This window comes from Pseudophryne corroboree, chromosome 3 (genome assembly GCF_028390025.1).
Source record: "Pseudophryne corroboree isolate aPseCor3 chromosome 3, aPseCor3.hap2, whole genome shotgun sequence".
Taxonomy (NCBI): Eukaryota; Metazoa; Chordata; class Amphibia; order Anura; family Myobatrachidae; genus Pseudophryne; species Pseudophryne corroboree.
Genome location: NC_086446.1, coordinates 615,731,447 through 615,748,173, shown reverse-complemented (window position 1 = coordinate 615,748,173; position 16,727 = coordinate 615,731,447). Strand labels below are relative to the sequence as shown.

Genomic DNA, 16,727 nt, shown 5'->3' with positions numbered 1-16,727 from the left:
TACTTACCGGTAAATCTATTTCTCGTAGTCCGTAGTGGATGCTGGGGACTCCGTAAGGACCATGGGGAATAGACGGGCTCCGCAGGAGACATGGGCACTCTAAGAAAGAATTTAGATTCTGGTGTGCTCTGGCTCCTTCCTCTATGTCCCTCCTCCAGACCTCAGTTAGAGAAACTGTGCCCGGAAGAGCTGACAGTACAAGGAAAGGATTTTGGAAATCCAGGGCAAGACTCATACCAGCCCCACCAATCACACCGTATAACTTGTGATAAACTTACCCAGTCAACAGTATGAACAACAACAGAGCATCAGTTCAACCCTGATGCAACAATAACATAGCCCTTATTGCAGCAATAACTATATACAAGTATTGCAGAAAAAGTCTGCACTTGGGACGGGCGCCCAGCATCCACTACGTACTACAAGAAATAGATTTACCGGTAAGTAAAATCTTATTTTCGCTAACGTCCTAGTGGATGCTCGGGACTCCGTAAGGACCATGGGGATTATACCAAAGCTCCCAAACAGGCGGGAGAGTGCGGATGACTCTGCAGCACTGATTGAGCAAACAATAGGTCCTCCTCAGCCAGGGTATCAAACTTGTAGAACTTTGCAAAAGTGTTTGAACCTGACCAAGTAGCAGCTCGGCATAGTTGTAATGCCGAGACCCCTCGGGCAGCCGCCCAAGAAGAGCCCACCTTCCTAGTGGAATGGGCTTTAACTGATTTTTGGAGCGGCAATCCAGCTGCAGAATGAGCCTGCTGAATCGTGTTACAGATCCAGCGAGCAATAGTTTGCTTTGAAGCAGGAGCACCCAGCTTGTTGGATGCATATAGGATAAGCAGTGACTCCGTTTTCCTGACTCTAGCCGTTCTGGCTACATAAACCTTCAAAGCCCTGACTACATCCAGTAACTCGGAATCCTCCAAGTCACGAGTAGCCACAGGCACCACAATAGGTTGATTCATATGAAAAGATGACACCACTTTTGACAGAAATTGTGTACGGGTCCGCAATTCTGCTCTATCCACATGGAAAACCAGATAGGGGCTTTTATGTGACAAAGCCGCTAATTCTGACACACGCCTAGCCGAAGCCAAGGCTAATAGCATGACCACTTTCCACGTGAGATATTTTAACTCCACAATTTTAAGTGGCTCAAACCAGTGTGATTTCAGGAAACTTAACACCACGTTAAGATCCCAAGGTGCCACTGGAGGCACAAAAGGAGGCTGAATATGCAGCACTCCCTTACAAACGTCTGAACTTCTGGTAGAGAAGCCAACTCTTTTCGAAAGAAAATGGATAGGGCCGAAATCTGGACCTTAATGGAACCCAATTTTAGGCCCAAATTCACTCCTGACTGTAGGAAGTGAAGGAAACGGCCCAGCTGCAATTCCTCTGTAGGAGCATTCCTGGCCTCACACCAAGAAACATATTTTCGCCATATACGGTGATAATGTTTAGCTGTCACGTCCTTCCTAGCCTTTATCCGCGTAGGAATGACCTCGTCCGGAATGCCCTTTTCTGCTAGGATCCGGCGTTCAACCGCCATGCCGTCAAACGCAGCCGCGGTAAGTCTTGGAACAGACAGGGCCCCTGTTGCAACCGGTCCTGTCTTAGAGGAAGAGGCCACGAGTCCTCTGTGAGCATTTCTTGCAGATCTGGATACCAGGTCCTTCGTGGCCAATCTGGAACAATGAGGATTGCTCTCACTCCTTTTTTTCTTATTATCCTCAGCACCTTGGGTATGAGAGGAAGAGGAGGAAATAAATAGACCGACTGGAACACCCACGGTGTCACCAGTGCGTCCACAGCTATCGCCTGAGGGTCTCATGACCTGGCGCAAAACCTCTGTAGCTTTTTGTTGAGGCGGGATGCCATCATATCCACCTGTGGCAGTTCCCACCGACTTGCACTCTGCGTGAAGACTTCTTGATGAAGTCCCCACTCTCCCGGGTGGAGGTCGTGCCTGCTGAGGAAGTCTGCTTCCCAGTTGTTCACTCCCGGGATGAACACTGCTGACAGTGCGCTTACGTGATTCTCCGCCCAGCGAAGAATTCTGGTGGCTTCTGACTGAATCAGAACCAGTTGGTCGCGAAGCAGGGTCTCCGCTTGACGTAGGGCGTTGTATACGGCCCTTAGTTCCAGGATGTTGATGTGAAGGCAAGTCTCCTGACTTACCCACAGAGCTTGGAACTTTTTTCCCTGTGTGACTGCTCCCCACCCTCGGAGGCTTGCATCCGTGTTCACCAGGATCCAGTCCTGAATGCCGAATCTGCGGCCCTCGAGAAGATGAGCACTCTGCAGCCACCACAGGAGAGACACCCTGGCCCTGGGGGATAGGGGGATTAACCGATGCATCTGAAGATGTGATCCGGACCACTTGTCCAGTAAGTCCCATTGAAAGGTCCTCGCATGGAACCTGCCGAAGGGAATGGCCTCGTATGATGCCACCATCCTTCCCAGGACTCGAGTGCAGTGATGCACTGACACCTGTTTTGGTTTTAATAGGTTCCTGACCAGTGTCATGAGCTCCTGAGCTCTCTCTATTGGGAGATAAACCCTTTTGTCTAGAATCATTCCTAGGAAAGGCAGATGAGCCGTAGGAACCAACTGCGACTTTGGAATATTTAGAATCCAGCCGTGTTGCCGTTACACTTCCAGAGAAAGTGATACGCTGTTCAGCAACTGATCTCTTGATCTCGCTTTTATGAGGAGATCGTCCCAGTACGGGATAATTGTGACACCTTGCTTCCGCTGGAGCACCATCATTTCCGCCATTACCTTGGTGAAGATTCTCGGGGCCGTGGAGAGACCAAACGGCAACGTCTGAAATTGGTAATGACAATCCTGTACCGCAAATCTGAGGTACGCCTAATGAGGTGGATAAACGGGGACATGAAGATATGCATCCTTTATGTCCAGAGACACCATAAAATCTCCCCCTTTCAGGCTTGCTGTGACCGCTCTTAGCGATTCCATCTTGAACTTGAACCCTTTCAGGTATATGTTCAGGGATTTTAAATTCAATATGGGTCTGACCGAACCGTCCGGTTTCGGGACTACAACATGGTCGAATAATAACCCCCTCCTTGTTGAAGGAGGGGAACCTTGACCACCACCTGTTGAAGATACAATTTGTGAATTGCAGTTAACACTATTTCCCTCTCGTGGGGGGAAGCCGGCAGGGCCGTCGGTGAGGGGGCATCTCCTCAAAGTCCAGCTTGTATCCCTGAGACACAATATTGCCCAGGGATCGAACAGGGAGTGAACCCACTTGTGGCTGAAATTACGAAGACGTGCCCCCACCGGGCCTAGCTCTGCCTGTGGAGCCCCAGCGACATGCGGTGGATTTTGTAGAGACTGGGGAGGACTTCTGTTCCTGGGAACTAGCTGTGTTGTGCAGCTTCTTTCCTCTGCCCCTGCCTCTGGCAAGAAATGACGTACCTCGGACTTTCTTGTTTCTTTGTGATCGAAAGGCTGCATTTGGTAATGTCGTGCTTTCCTAGGCTGTGCAGGAATATAAGGCAAAAGATCAGAATTACCAGCCATAGCTGTGGAGATTAGGTCCGAGATCCCTTCTCCACACAATCCTCAGCCTTCCATATGCCTTTTAAGTCGGTATCACCGTCCATTGCATATCTACAGGACACGTCAAGCAGAAATCGACATAGCGTTGACTCTAGAACCCAGTAGACTAATGCCTTTTTGGGCATGTTTTATATATATATCTTAAGACAGCATCTTTAATATATATATATATATATATATATACATACTAGGGTCTCAATCTCTGCTGATAAGGTACCTGTCCACGCTGCTACAGCGCTATAAACCTATGCCGACACAATCGCCGGTCTGAGTAGTGTACCAGAATGTGCATGCTATCTGCAGGATCCCCGTGGATAGCTGTTAAGTCAGGGCTACCTTTTGGGCAAACGTGACACCCTAGGGGAAGATTCCCATCGTATCCTTGCCCTAGTAAGGGAAGGATACTCCCTGAGAATTCTTTGTGGGAAACTGCAGTCTCTTGTCTGGAGATTCCCGCTCTTTTTCATCATGAGAGGAGGGAAATTTACCTCAGCTTTCTTCCCTTTAAACATGTGTACCCTTGTGTCAGGGACAGATGAGTCATCAGTGATATGCAAAACGTCTTTTATTACAATAATCATATAATGAATACTTTCCTTCCATTTTGGCTGTAACTTTGCATTATCGTAGTCGACACTGGAGTCAGACTCCGTGTCGATATCAGTGTCTATTATTTTGGATAGTGGGCGTTGTGAGACTCTGAAGGTCTCTGCGAAATAGGGACAGACATGGGTAGATTCCCTGTCTGTTCTCTAATCTTTTGTGCAATAAATTCACCTTAAAACTTAATTATACATATCCAAACAGGTGTCGGCATTGTCGACGGAGACACCCCTGACACACATACTTGCTCCATCTCCTCCTTAGGGGAGCCTTTTACCTCAGACTTGTCGACACACAAGTACCGACAAACCACACGCTCAGGGAATGCTCATCTGAAGACAATTCCCCCACAAGGCCCTTTGGAGAGACAGAGAGAGAGTATGCCAGCACACACCCCAGCACTATTAACCCAGGAATAACACAGTAACTTAATGTTAACCCAGTAGCTGCTGTTTATAATGATTTTTTGCGCATAATTATGTGCCCCCCCCCCCCTCTCTCTTTTTACCCTCTTCTACCGTGTATCTGCAGGGGAGAGGCTGGGGAGCTTCCTCTCAGCGGTGCTGTGGAGAAAAACATGGCGCTGGTGAGTGCTGAGGAAGAAGCCCCGCCCCCTCGACGGTGGGCTTCTGTCCCGCTTAAATATACATTTTCTTGGCGGGGGCTCATACATATATACAGTGCCCAGCTGTATATATGCTAAACTTTTGCCAAAGAGGTCCCAATTGCTGCCCAGGGCGCCCCCCCCTGCGCCCTGCACCCTTACAGTGACCGGAGTATGTGAGGTATGTGTGGGAGCAATGGCGCACAGCTGCAGTGCTGTGCGCTACCTTAGTGAAGACTGGAGTCTTCTGCCGCCGATTTCGAAGTCTTCTTGCTTCTTATGCTCACCCGGCTTCTGTCTTCAGGCTCTGCGAGGGGGACGGCGGCGCGGCTCTGGGATCGGACGACGAGGGTGAGATCCTGTGTACGATCCCTCTGGAGCTAATGGTGTCCAGTAGCCTAAGAAGCAGGACCTATCTTCAGAGAGTAGGGCTGCTTCTCACCCCTCTGTCCCACGATGCAGGGAGTCTGTTGCCAGCAGAGCTCCCTGAAAATAAAAAACCTAACAAAATACTTTCTTACAGCAAGGTCAGGAGAGCTCACTGAACAGCACCCAGCTCGTCCGGGCACAGATTCAAACTGAGGTCTGGAGGAGGGACATAGAGGGAGGAGCCAGGGCACACCAGAATCTAAATTCTTTCTTAAAGTGCCCATGTCTCCTGCGGAGCCCGTCTCTCCCCATGGTCCTTACGGAGTCCCCAGCATCCACTAGGACGTTAGAGAAACAAGGATTTTTTGGCACCCGGGGCAAGGCAGTAAATAAATAAATACATTTAATTAATGCAACCTTATTCTCATTACACTGCACAGTACCTGTCATTAACATTATGCTGACCCACGGGGGAAGAGAGGGAAGGAAAGAGAGGAGAGAGAGGGGTGAGAAAGATTGGAGAGATATATTTATTTATTACCAGTTATTTATATAGCACACACATATTCCGCAGCGCTTTACAGAGAATACTTGGCCATTCACATCAGTCCCTGCCCCAGTGGAGCTTACAATCTATATTCCCTACCACATGTACATGCGCACACATTCATACTAGGGTTCATTTTTGTTGGGATTGACCTACCAGTATATTTTTGGATTAAGAACAAGACCGGGGGCCCCCTCTCCAATTTACAGTGCTTGCCTGGTTTCCGTAGCAGCCGATCACCTTCTCACTCCACTTGGCCCCTGAATGTTTATATTTAAAATATAAGTGGTGGGTGTCAGACGGGCCGCGCACCCATCTGTGTTATCTTGTGGTGTCCTGGCTCGGCGGTTCATTGCCTGACACAAGGCTGCAGCCAGCACACATGGCCGGAGACCCGCCTACTGGAGACATGGGGTGGAGCTCAGCCCTGCCGAGTAACCTCCAGTAGCAGCAGCCTCTGGCTCCTGGGTGCTATGGAAGGTGATCACGGTGGGTGGGGTGGAGAAGCTGCTGGCAGGGGGAGTTTTCGGCGCCCCCTCAAATCTGGCACCCGGGGCACATGACCCCTTAGCCCCCCCCCCCCTAGTTGCGGCCATGAGTTTACATACCCCAGCAGACTTTGTGATTTTCTTTATCATCCACTAGGGGTCACTGGAGTACTCTTGGGATATGGACGGGCGTAGCCGAACAAAGGCACTGAATATTCAAATTTAGGACCCTCCCCCCCCCTCCATATCCCCAAGTACCTCAGTGTACTTTGCCAGTGTTTTTTCGGTGCTCACAGATGAACATCGGCTTGTGGCAAGGCCACATTTCAGAAGATTTTTATTTTTATTTTTAATTTTTACACTTCCCGTCCCAGTTTAGGAAAAACATGGGTCCGGGATGGTGCCGCTGCAAGGCAGCGGATGGAGTGTCGGTCCTCACAAAGAGCACCCTCACAGCCATAGGCGCTATAAGCAAGCGCATGGCGTGTCGGTCCTCACAAAGAGCACCCTCACAGCCACAGGCAGCCACTGTCTCCTGCAAACTGAACGGAGCTTACAGAAAGAAGCTCCGTCACAGCCAGGATGAGACAAAGAGCTGGAAGAATCTACATCTGCAAGGAGCTTACAGCAGAAGCCCCATCACAGATGAGAAGCTGGAGGCTGAAACAGCCAGCATGAAAAAACATGAAAACGGCACAAGGTATGGAATGTCAGGGCGGTCAGCTCACGCTGCCGCCCTGCTGTGTGTAATACTGTAGCCCTGCTGTGTGCTGTAGCCGCCGCTGAGTGAAGAGGTCCCGCTTAACGAGGATTCATGATACGCGCAGGGCGGCCGCACGTCACTCAGACGCCGGCCGCTTTCACTGCGCTGATGGCCCGGCACCACTACAGCTCTCCTGCTCTCCCTGCAAGGCGCCGCCGAGACTGTCCTGTGTGCTAAAGAGCGGCCGCACGTCACTCACGGACGCCGGCCGCTCTTTCAATGAGACACTGCACGCTGCTGATGCCGCACACAGGGAGACTGTGTTCTACGCCGCCCGCTCTTCCGGACGGCTCCCCGGCGCTATATACAGCGCTCTCCTGCTATCGCTCTCCTACTCTCCCTGCACCCGAACCCAGTACGCTGCAGGTAACATGGGGAGGCAGGGGGGGGGGGAGGGGGAGTAATGCCCATAGCAGCAGCAGAAGGCTGCATGGGTTAAAGATAGGCTGCGCAAACTATCACAAGCAGTGCAGCAATTTTAAAGTCATGGGACTATAATATCAGGAAATTATATGTTTCAGCACAATTTATATATATATAATATATAATGAAGCTGTTTGCTAGCACAACTGTGTATAATATCAGTATCAACTGTGATTATATGGTTAAGTACATTTTATATATATAATATATATATGAGGCTTGGCCTAGCAATGGCCTATCAGTGGCATAGCCTATTGCAGGTTTAACCATGTTTTCTGTTCTTTTCTGTTAAGACTGCAAGAAAATAACACTGCAGGCAGTGTTCATATTAATAGAGGCTAACTAAATGCATGTATTTTACATACACCTGTATTATCACTGTATAATCTGTATAATAGGCTATTAAGCCTATATTAAAACTGCAGCAGGTAACCTGTACTGTGATTTTCTGTAAAAGCATGGCATGACGCCCATTTCAATCATTGTTGTTTTTCCAGTTATACATTCCGGCCATACACCTCTGCTCCACAAGGAGGCGCAGGGGTGTTAGTGGAAATTTTTAGGTCAGGATAATTCTAGAACATTCCTGCCCTACATCTTTAAGCCACCGGAAGGCGCAGGGGTGTTAATAGGAATTTGGTTCGGGTTTCATATGCCCATGTGAACTGCTTTTCACATAAAGATCACTTTAGCTTCCTAAAGATTTCCGTACAGAGAAACAACCATGAGTTTCATATAAATATGCTGTTCAGCAATAACATATATATATATATATATATATATATATGTGCCATATAATCGTGCAAGTGTCTGTCTGTTGCCAATTATGTTGTCTGTCTACATAGCGAATAAGGCTCTAGTGCAGACTAAAAATACTTTTAAAAATATTACAGTGGCAATTCAAATTAAAAGAGCGGTAATCGGAGTCTCGGAGTTACTCCGCCAGCTCTAACAAAAGACAGTTTTTCCAAAGGGCCAATTTCCCTTTGGGTACCAGAGGGTTTATTTCACTGGTCTTATAATTTAATGCACGATTATAGGTCAAATCTCACACCAATAACTACGAGTAAGAACGGTACATTACTCCAGCACTCAGATAGTGCGGGGTTTTGGACAATCATACATAATCGTTTCCAAAAGAATGCGATCCGCCATTGGTATATGCGTTTCTGTCAAACATTATAAAAACCCAAGATACATTTGGGTCACTAGAAGCTATGTATGAAACCATGCCGATCACTGTTAAAAGAAGCTGCAGAGTATATCTGTAAAGCTTCTGCTAACGCCGGTTATTTTCATTGTCGCTAGTAAAGCGCGACAAGGCCAGAGCTTGTTTGCTCCTAAATTTGATATGCTTGTAACGGCATTTTATCCCTTCATGATATTCAGCCATTAGCGCATACAGTATACTTGTAACGGCGTTTTATCCCTTTATGATAGTCAGCCATTAGACTTGTAACGACAGGACGTTACAGTCAGCAAACCAGTGGTTTGATGACCTCTTTTACAATTGTGGAAGCGGGTCTTTACATGTTACATTTGCGAGGTTTCATGACTTCAACTCATATATGTCTCAGCTATTTACAGCTTAAAGTACAAAACTGCTTCTGTCGAAGGGTTTGGCAGGTGATCATTTAGTCTTTGCTGGCTTATAAACCAGGCAATAGTACGCCAACAGTGTCAGAGTTACTTATTCCCCTCTGTTTGAGCAAAACCAAACAGCTCCGTTGCTATATCAATAAGCAAGTCATTTACTACAGTTAGAAAATGGCTTTTCTGCAGTTAGTATTTGCTTATTGGAGCCACAAAATTGCATAATTGCATTTGATCTTCATGTCTACCGTTGCTTATCGCTTCCGGTATTTACCAATGTGATGTTGGGATGATAGCTCATCTCACATAAGAACTATGTATTAACAAAGTTCCTCTAACTTGCGCTACTAAGGTATACTGCGATAGCAGATCAAGTTCGCAAACAATCGCATCTAATTTTGTCTAAAGGATGTCAATTCCTAGGTAAGATTATAAATACGGTAAATCAAAGACTTTTACCTACTACACCAGCAAGAAAGTACATCTAGTAATTAGTGCAAAACACGCACACTAGCGGTACATTGGTGTATTCACCTATTAAGAATAAAGATGTGTTTTCAATTTAGGTCCCCACCCTTCACTCGCGTTTCCCACAGAGGGACAAGGGTGCATATACTCTGGACGACAGTCGCAGAGAGTCAGGATTTGTAGTTACAATCAGCGCAAAGGTTCTAAAACACGACAGATTGCTGTCAATACATGTCCTAGAACTCTGTGCATTTTACAATGCGATAAAGGATTCGCTTTCAGTCTGACCACGGATAGACTCTGGTTTCTCTTCAGAACGAATAAATCTTTCGCTTTTTGCTAAAGATTTCTGTGGAGAGGAACAACCGTGAGTTTCATGTAATTTTGTTTTTCATGCCTGGCTCACGCTGCCCTTAAGCAGTCAAACAAAGCAACGGCAGTTGCATACTCAACAACCAGTGAGAACCAAGAAGCCGCATGGCAATGCGGCAGGTAACTCAAATCTTCAATGGCTCAGAACGCCATTATGTGAAAATGTCAAGAGATCCATCCGTGAGTGGACATCTGTTAGACAGACGATCTCACCCGTCAGGGTTTGGATCTTGGAACTGGACATTAAATCCAGAAGTGTTTCATATGTGAGTCCACAGAAGGGAGTTACCCTCAAGTATACATGATGGCATCTCGCCACAATTACAAAAGCTCAGTATGTGTACATCACATTCATGGGGTCATTCAGCATCGTGTATCGGGCTCCACCATTTTCCGCTTCTCTCTTCGTTGCCAAAACGGATCAGAAGACAGTTCGTCACAGTCATACTCGTGGTATCTCATGGGTTTCGGAGAAGTTTGCTTCTCGATTTTTCAAGGAATACTTGCACACGATCTTGGCCCGCTCATAATACGTCCAACCTGTTACATCAGGGAACGTTCTTTTACCCATAGTTACCTATGTACCTATTATCTATGTACCGCAGCTGCGGTTGACGGGGTGAGGGTTCAGTGCTCGCTTCGGCAGCACATATACTAAAATTGGAACGATACAGAGAAGATTAGCATGGCCCCTGCGCAAGGATGACACGCAAATTCGTGAAGCGTTCCATAAGACCGCCCTCTTAAAAAAATAGAGCATTACAGTATCGGTTATACCAACCATGTAACGAAATAGTAAGCCGCTTAAGGCAGCTCATTATTAAAAAATTTCGTGTGCTTACATAGGTTGTAAACCTCGGAAGTTTCCAACATCATACTTCAAGTACCCGTATTCTGTTAAACGGGATGGGATGGAAAACTGCGTTCATCTGCACTAACAGTGCAGGTATCTGTGTGGTAAACGTATTTTCAAAGACGTTTGTCTCTATTTGCGTCTGTAAACATCTTTCTACAAGGTGTCACCAAAGTTCAGACTCTATTTATCCCACCTACAGCGCCAGGCGATTTGAGGTTGGGTTCAGATTTATTACAGTTTTCATATTTTGGAACCCTTTCAACAAAGGGGAATTAAGTTTCATATTTTTTGAACCTTTACAACAAATGAGAATTAAGTTTCTCACTTTGGAAAACATTTTTCTTCTAGCCTTGCCTTCGGCAAGGGTGCTTCGGCAAGGGTTTTGTTTTCATATTTGGGTGCCTTGTATTCCAAGCCACCGTATTTCAGTTTCTCATGACAAAGCAGATCTTCGGACGAAATCCGCTTTCGTATTCTTCACATCAATATACCAATAGTGGTTCCTGTGGGGACAGCACATTCTAGAATTCGGAATGTGGTACACGCATTACGCGTTTATATATGTACCAAACGTCTACAGTACGTGATATGAATACGTTGTTTGGTCTCTATGATGCTGCCAACTGGGGTTAGCCAGTTTCTCAGCAGACATTATCCAGTTGGATAATAATAATGACTACAAGTCAGGCTTACTTTAAGGCTAAGTTACAATCGCCTACGTCAGTAATACCTCATCCCACAGGTTCTGTGGGAATGTCAGACCCAGCGGGTCGTGGAGCGTCTACGACGCGGCTACATAGCCTTCAGTGCACCACGTTTGTGCACGTTTATACGTTATTAATGGTGGCGCCATCAGCATTTAGCTTTGGCCTGCCTACTGTTACAAGTATCAAACAGCTCTCCCGCCCACGAGGGAAGCTTTGGTACGTCCCAAGAGTACTCCAGTGACCCCTAGTGGATGATAAAGAAAATAGGATTTTGGTACTTACCAGGTAAATCCTTTTCTTTGAATCCATAGGGGGCACTGGACGCCCACCCAGAGCAGTTTTACCTGGGTTGTTTTAAGCTCAAGGGAGCTTAGTGAACAAATTTTATTTGGGTGGTATTAAGCTCAAAGGAGCTTATGGTAACACATTTTCACCGATTGGCTCAAATTATAAAGTTCTATCGGTTAAGGTGTCAACTGTTTAGTTGACAATAAGGTTACGGATCAACTTTGTGGTTGTCCGTTATGTTATAGGGATTCTCCATTGTCAACCTCTCTATATCCTGTTCGCTCAGTAAAAAACACTGGCAAAGTACACTGAGGTACTTGGGGATATGGAGGGGGGGGAGGGTCCTAAATTTGAATATTCAGTGCCTTTGTTCGGCTACGCCCGTCCATATCCCAAGAGTACTCCAGTGCCCCCTATGGATTCAAAGAAAAGGATTTACCTGGTAAGTACCAAAATCCTATTTTCTGGGCATTTTTCAGAAAATATGAATGATAACTCTCAAACTTTTCTTTCACTCATGGTTAGTGGTTGGGTGAAGCCATTTGTTGTCAAACAACCGTGTTTTTAAATCATAATGACAACAGAAACTAAAGGTGGTCACACATCATCCAAACCTTTGAAAAAGTCACGTGTTGCGTGACGAAACGCGTCAGGACTCCTCCCTCTTTCTCACACAATTGCCGCACGCTCTGGGATATCATCCACAGCTCCATCTTACCGGTCATAGGAGCGAACGGTTAACGGTGCACGAAACCGCAACATCAGCCGACAGTGGCCGGGCGCTTACTTCTCTCCCTCTCACTACTCACGGACAGCACAAGTCCAGAGAGCATTAGAGAAGCATTACAGAGTGCTGGATTCCCGCAGCGGCTCCGATCTAATCAGCCGCACACCTGTCTCTCCCCACACACTGCAGTGGGCGGTGCACGCCCAGGGGAAGAATCGGACAATTACGGGATTCCAAGTGTATGGACAGACCCTCCCTTCTACTGTTCACTGGGCAATTGCATCGACCTGAGGACGCTCGGGTCTTACAGCCCAACTGGAGAGGTAATTCAACAAATATTCCATACAATTGGTCCTTGGAACGTTGAGACATTGTATCATACATTATAACATCCTCAAGACGCAACTCACTGTCTCTAATTAATGCACTCTCAACCAGCAATTGTGCTATATAACAGTCTTGGTTACAGTATTATAACAGTTGATACACTGGGACTGTTGGGAGCTGATTAGTGTGTATCACTTTTCTAATTGTTTGTTGTAGTAACACAAGCAATACATGTGAGCGATTTATTATATATGTGGCAAATTTGTGAGAATAGGGATTATCAACTGTGATTTTTATATATATCCTGTGCTCAACAAAGTGGTTCTGTACATATTAGTGTATTTTTTACTTATTTAATTTAAGAATAAATAATTAAATTTTATTACCCCTTGGTTGTGATGAATTTATACTTTTACAGTGTTGAAATGAAATGAGCGCCTCTATTTCTTCCCTTTTTCCTCTCTATATCCTGTTCGCTCAGTAAAAAACACTGGCAAAGTACACTGAGGTACTTGGGGATATGGAGGGGGGGGAGGGTCCTAAATTTGAATGTTCAGTGCCTTTGTTCGGCTACGCCCGTCCATATCCCAAGAGTACTCCAGTGCCCCCTATGGATTCAAAGAAAAGGATTTACCTGGTAAGTACCAAAATCCTATTTTCTGGGCATTTTTCAGAAAATATGAATGATAACTCTCAAACTTTTCTTTCACTCATGGTTAGTGGTTGGGTGAAGCCATTTGTTGTCAAACAACCGTGTTTTTAAATCATAATGACAACAGAAACTAAAGGTGGTCACACATCATCCAAACCTGCTATATACATACTTGTGTGTGTGTGTGTATATATATATATATATATATATAATACAGGAAATCCCACCTGTGTGGGAAAAGATAGCACTCTCCAGACTAAGTATTCAATAAAGTCAAAAGTAAATTTAATCTATTGATGTTGCACTGTTGCCACTGCTGACTCTGTTTGTTCCTTGAAAAAGGCCCCGCTAGGGACCGAAACGTTGGACATTGCTGGAGATCGCTTGAGACCTCATATAAACTGTGAGACTATCTTTTGCATTAAATTTACTTTTGACTTTATTGAATACTTAGTCTGGAGAGTGCTATCTTTTCCCACACAGGTGGGATTTCCTGTATTGTACTATGGGCCCAGTCTCTTTTGTGACTGGACTTTGATAGGCACCCCAGCAGTTGACTACATTATTGTGAGCGTGCAGGAACTCGTTTTGTATATATATATTTATATATACACACACATACACAAACAGAAAGTTCAGCACTCGCCAAAGCAAGCTCACTTATTTTCACAACATCAATAAATAAATGATGGGGGTTTAGTTAGTGAATTGGCCAATGCATGGAAGCCTGCAAACCGCTTGCCAAGGTACCACATCTTCATGCAGGTCCTTGGTTTCATGCAGGTCCTACACTATCACATAGTCTCAAAAATTAAAACCTAGCAACTGTATCACACATGATATAACTGCAAATATGCCTAGCTGTTCTTTAGTAATTTATCAGCCAATGTCAGGGGACAGTGTACCTTTAAAAGCCATGGAGTATTTGGCAGATACACATTAAACCAAGTAGGCATATTTGCAGTTATATTATGTGTGATACAGTTGCTAGGTTTTAATTTTTGAGACTCTGTGATAGTGTAGGACCTGCATGAAGATGGGGTACCTTGGTGAGCGGTTTGCAGGCTTCTGTGCATTGGCCAATTCACTAACTAAACCCCCATCATTTATTTATTGATGTTGTGAAAATAAGTGAGCTTGCTTTGGTGAGTGCTGAACTTTCTGTTTGTATATTGTTAAGTAGGTGGTCATGGGCTACATGCACCCCACCCCATGAGTGGTGAGTGCAGACACTGCACCCCGCTTCTGGGGTGGTGAGTGCTGTGGTTTTATATTTGTTGGTATATATATATATATATATATATATATATATATATAATATGTCAGCGCCCGGAGTCTTACCGGTACGCTGGGGCCGCGGGGCTGGCTTCCTTGGTGATATGCGGGCAGAGGTGGGCTGCTGCGCCGGATCCGTGGGCAGCAGTAGCGGCGGTGAGGGGGTCCGCTTGTGGCGGCGGGACACCGCTACAGCAGGTCGCTCTTGCTGAGCCGTTGCTAGGATACCAGGGGCAGTGAGCAATGTGGCTTTGCAAAAAGGTCTGCATTACTGGGCGCCGCCATGTTGGAGACCAAGTTTTAGGATAGTTCCTGTTTCTTCCAGCCAATCCAGGGGAAGCTCTCCCTATAAAAGGGGGCTGGTTTAGGACAGGGACGCCAGTGCTTCAAGTTACAACCCTGTTGTAGGTGCTTTAGCCTGTGCTCCCAGGATTCCTGCTGTATTCTGGTTCCTCCTGATCCTGCTTGGTCGGTTCTCTGTTGCTGCCGCAGCCCTGCCGTTTCTAGCCTGCTACTGCCTGTGGAAGCGCTCCTGGAAAACCCGGTCCAGTAAGACTCTTTGGGCACAGTAGGCCCCGGGTCTTCTGCCTCGTCTTTCAAGCCACACTCCACAGATCTCCTTTACCAGCCACGCCTTTGTACCACCGACCACAGCCTGCAGATTATTATCTTCAGCCTCGTTTTCCAAACCACAGTCCACAGTGCTTGCTTCCAGCCACGTCTTCAACCATCATCCACAGTTCCACAGTTCATCATTTACAGTCTCGTCTTTCAAATCACAGTCCACAGTTCTTCGCCTCCAGCCACGTCTTTAACCACTATCCACAGTTCCGCAGTTCATTAATCACAACCTCGTCTTTCAAGCCACAACCCGCAGTTCTTTATCCGCAATTACGTTCCTTAACCATCGCGCTCCAGCCTCGGTTCCCTACCTCAGCCCTGTACATAATAAATACTTTCCATTGACTCTCAAACCCCGCCTACGTTCTTCATTGCTCCGTGTCCTATGCGAAGGAACTATATCCAGCCTCCTCATCTTGTTCATTCACAGCCTGCTACCTCCTCGGGCAAATCTCAGCTGCCGGATCCTCAAACTTTGCTAGCCGTGACAATATATATATATATATATATATATATATATATATATATATATATATATGCTACTTTTTTAAAATCCCTCTTGTCCAAGTCACGGGGGGGTTGCGGGGGCCCCAGAGAAATCGGTGTAGCGGGCCCCAAGATGTCTGTTGCCGGCCCTGATTACATCCCAGTCTTCTGTCATACAGTAAGTAGAAGTGTGTATGACTTTGTATCAACCATACTTACGTTCTGCAAAATCATGCGAGTTATTCGACTCTGTATTAGCTCTGTAGTGTATACTTTGGACATGTGAACTGTGCATTATACTGACATTAAAGACGCACAAAAATGTATAAGTACTAAAAATCTGCTGGAATATGCAGTCTAGAAATAACAGTACATATATACAATCAATGGTCTGGTTTTACTTTTAGGGGCAGGGAAGTGAGAGAGTTGCAATGAAGCTATCTTCATGATGATATTTGAAATAAATGATAGATTTATAAATATTATCTATGGGGGCTTGTGTCCATATGCTCGATCTCTGGGACTGTGTTACTATAAACTCAAGGCTTTTCTTAGTTTACACCTCCAACCTTCCTGTGAAATCTCATTATGCAAATGAGTCCACTGAAATTGATTGTCTAAAGATCAGAGGTGACACATTCATTTCTGCTGTATATATCTAAAGTCTCGTAAATGTCACACATTAAATTGTTCTGAAAGGGTTATTAATGACCTTGCTGATGCAGGCAATCCCTCTGCATATAGGTTAAGGTATGTATCACTGCACCACTTATTGCCACATTAATATTTATGTAAAATAACGCATCCCATTGTAGCTGTACTGTAATACACTTCACCATTCATTTCTGCAGATTAATGACCCACAATTACTGTATGTTTTCTGAGTTCTGATTACATTTGGATACCCTCCACCCATCTATATGTAAAAGCTATTACACAAATGCACAATGTTTTCAGAACCCCC

The 16,727-nt window shown here is 45.7% G+C and overlaps 1 protein-coding gene and 2 non-coding genes across 5 annotated transcripts in view; all 3 read left to right on the top strand.

The window, feature by feature from the left end:
* LOC135056445 (solute carrier family 22 member 15-like) overlaps nt 1-16,727 on the top strand; it is a 469,036-nt gene that overhangs the window by 100,828 nt on the left and 351,481 nt on the right. The gene's annotated exons all lie outside the window — the stretch shown is intronic.
* LOC134899897 (U5 spliceosomal RNA) lies at nt 9,748-9,862 on the top strand. Its single transcript, XR_010173443.1, has one exon. It is a non-coding gene; the product is annotated as a U5 spliceosomal RNA (small nuclear RNA).
* Nucleotides 10,455-10,561, top strand: LOC134899964 (U6 spliceosomal RNA). The gene has a single exon (XR_010173489.1). It is a non-coding gene; the product is annotated as a U6 spliceosomal RNA (small nuclear RNA).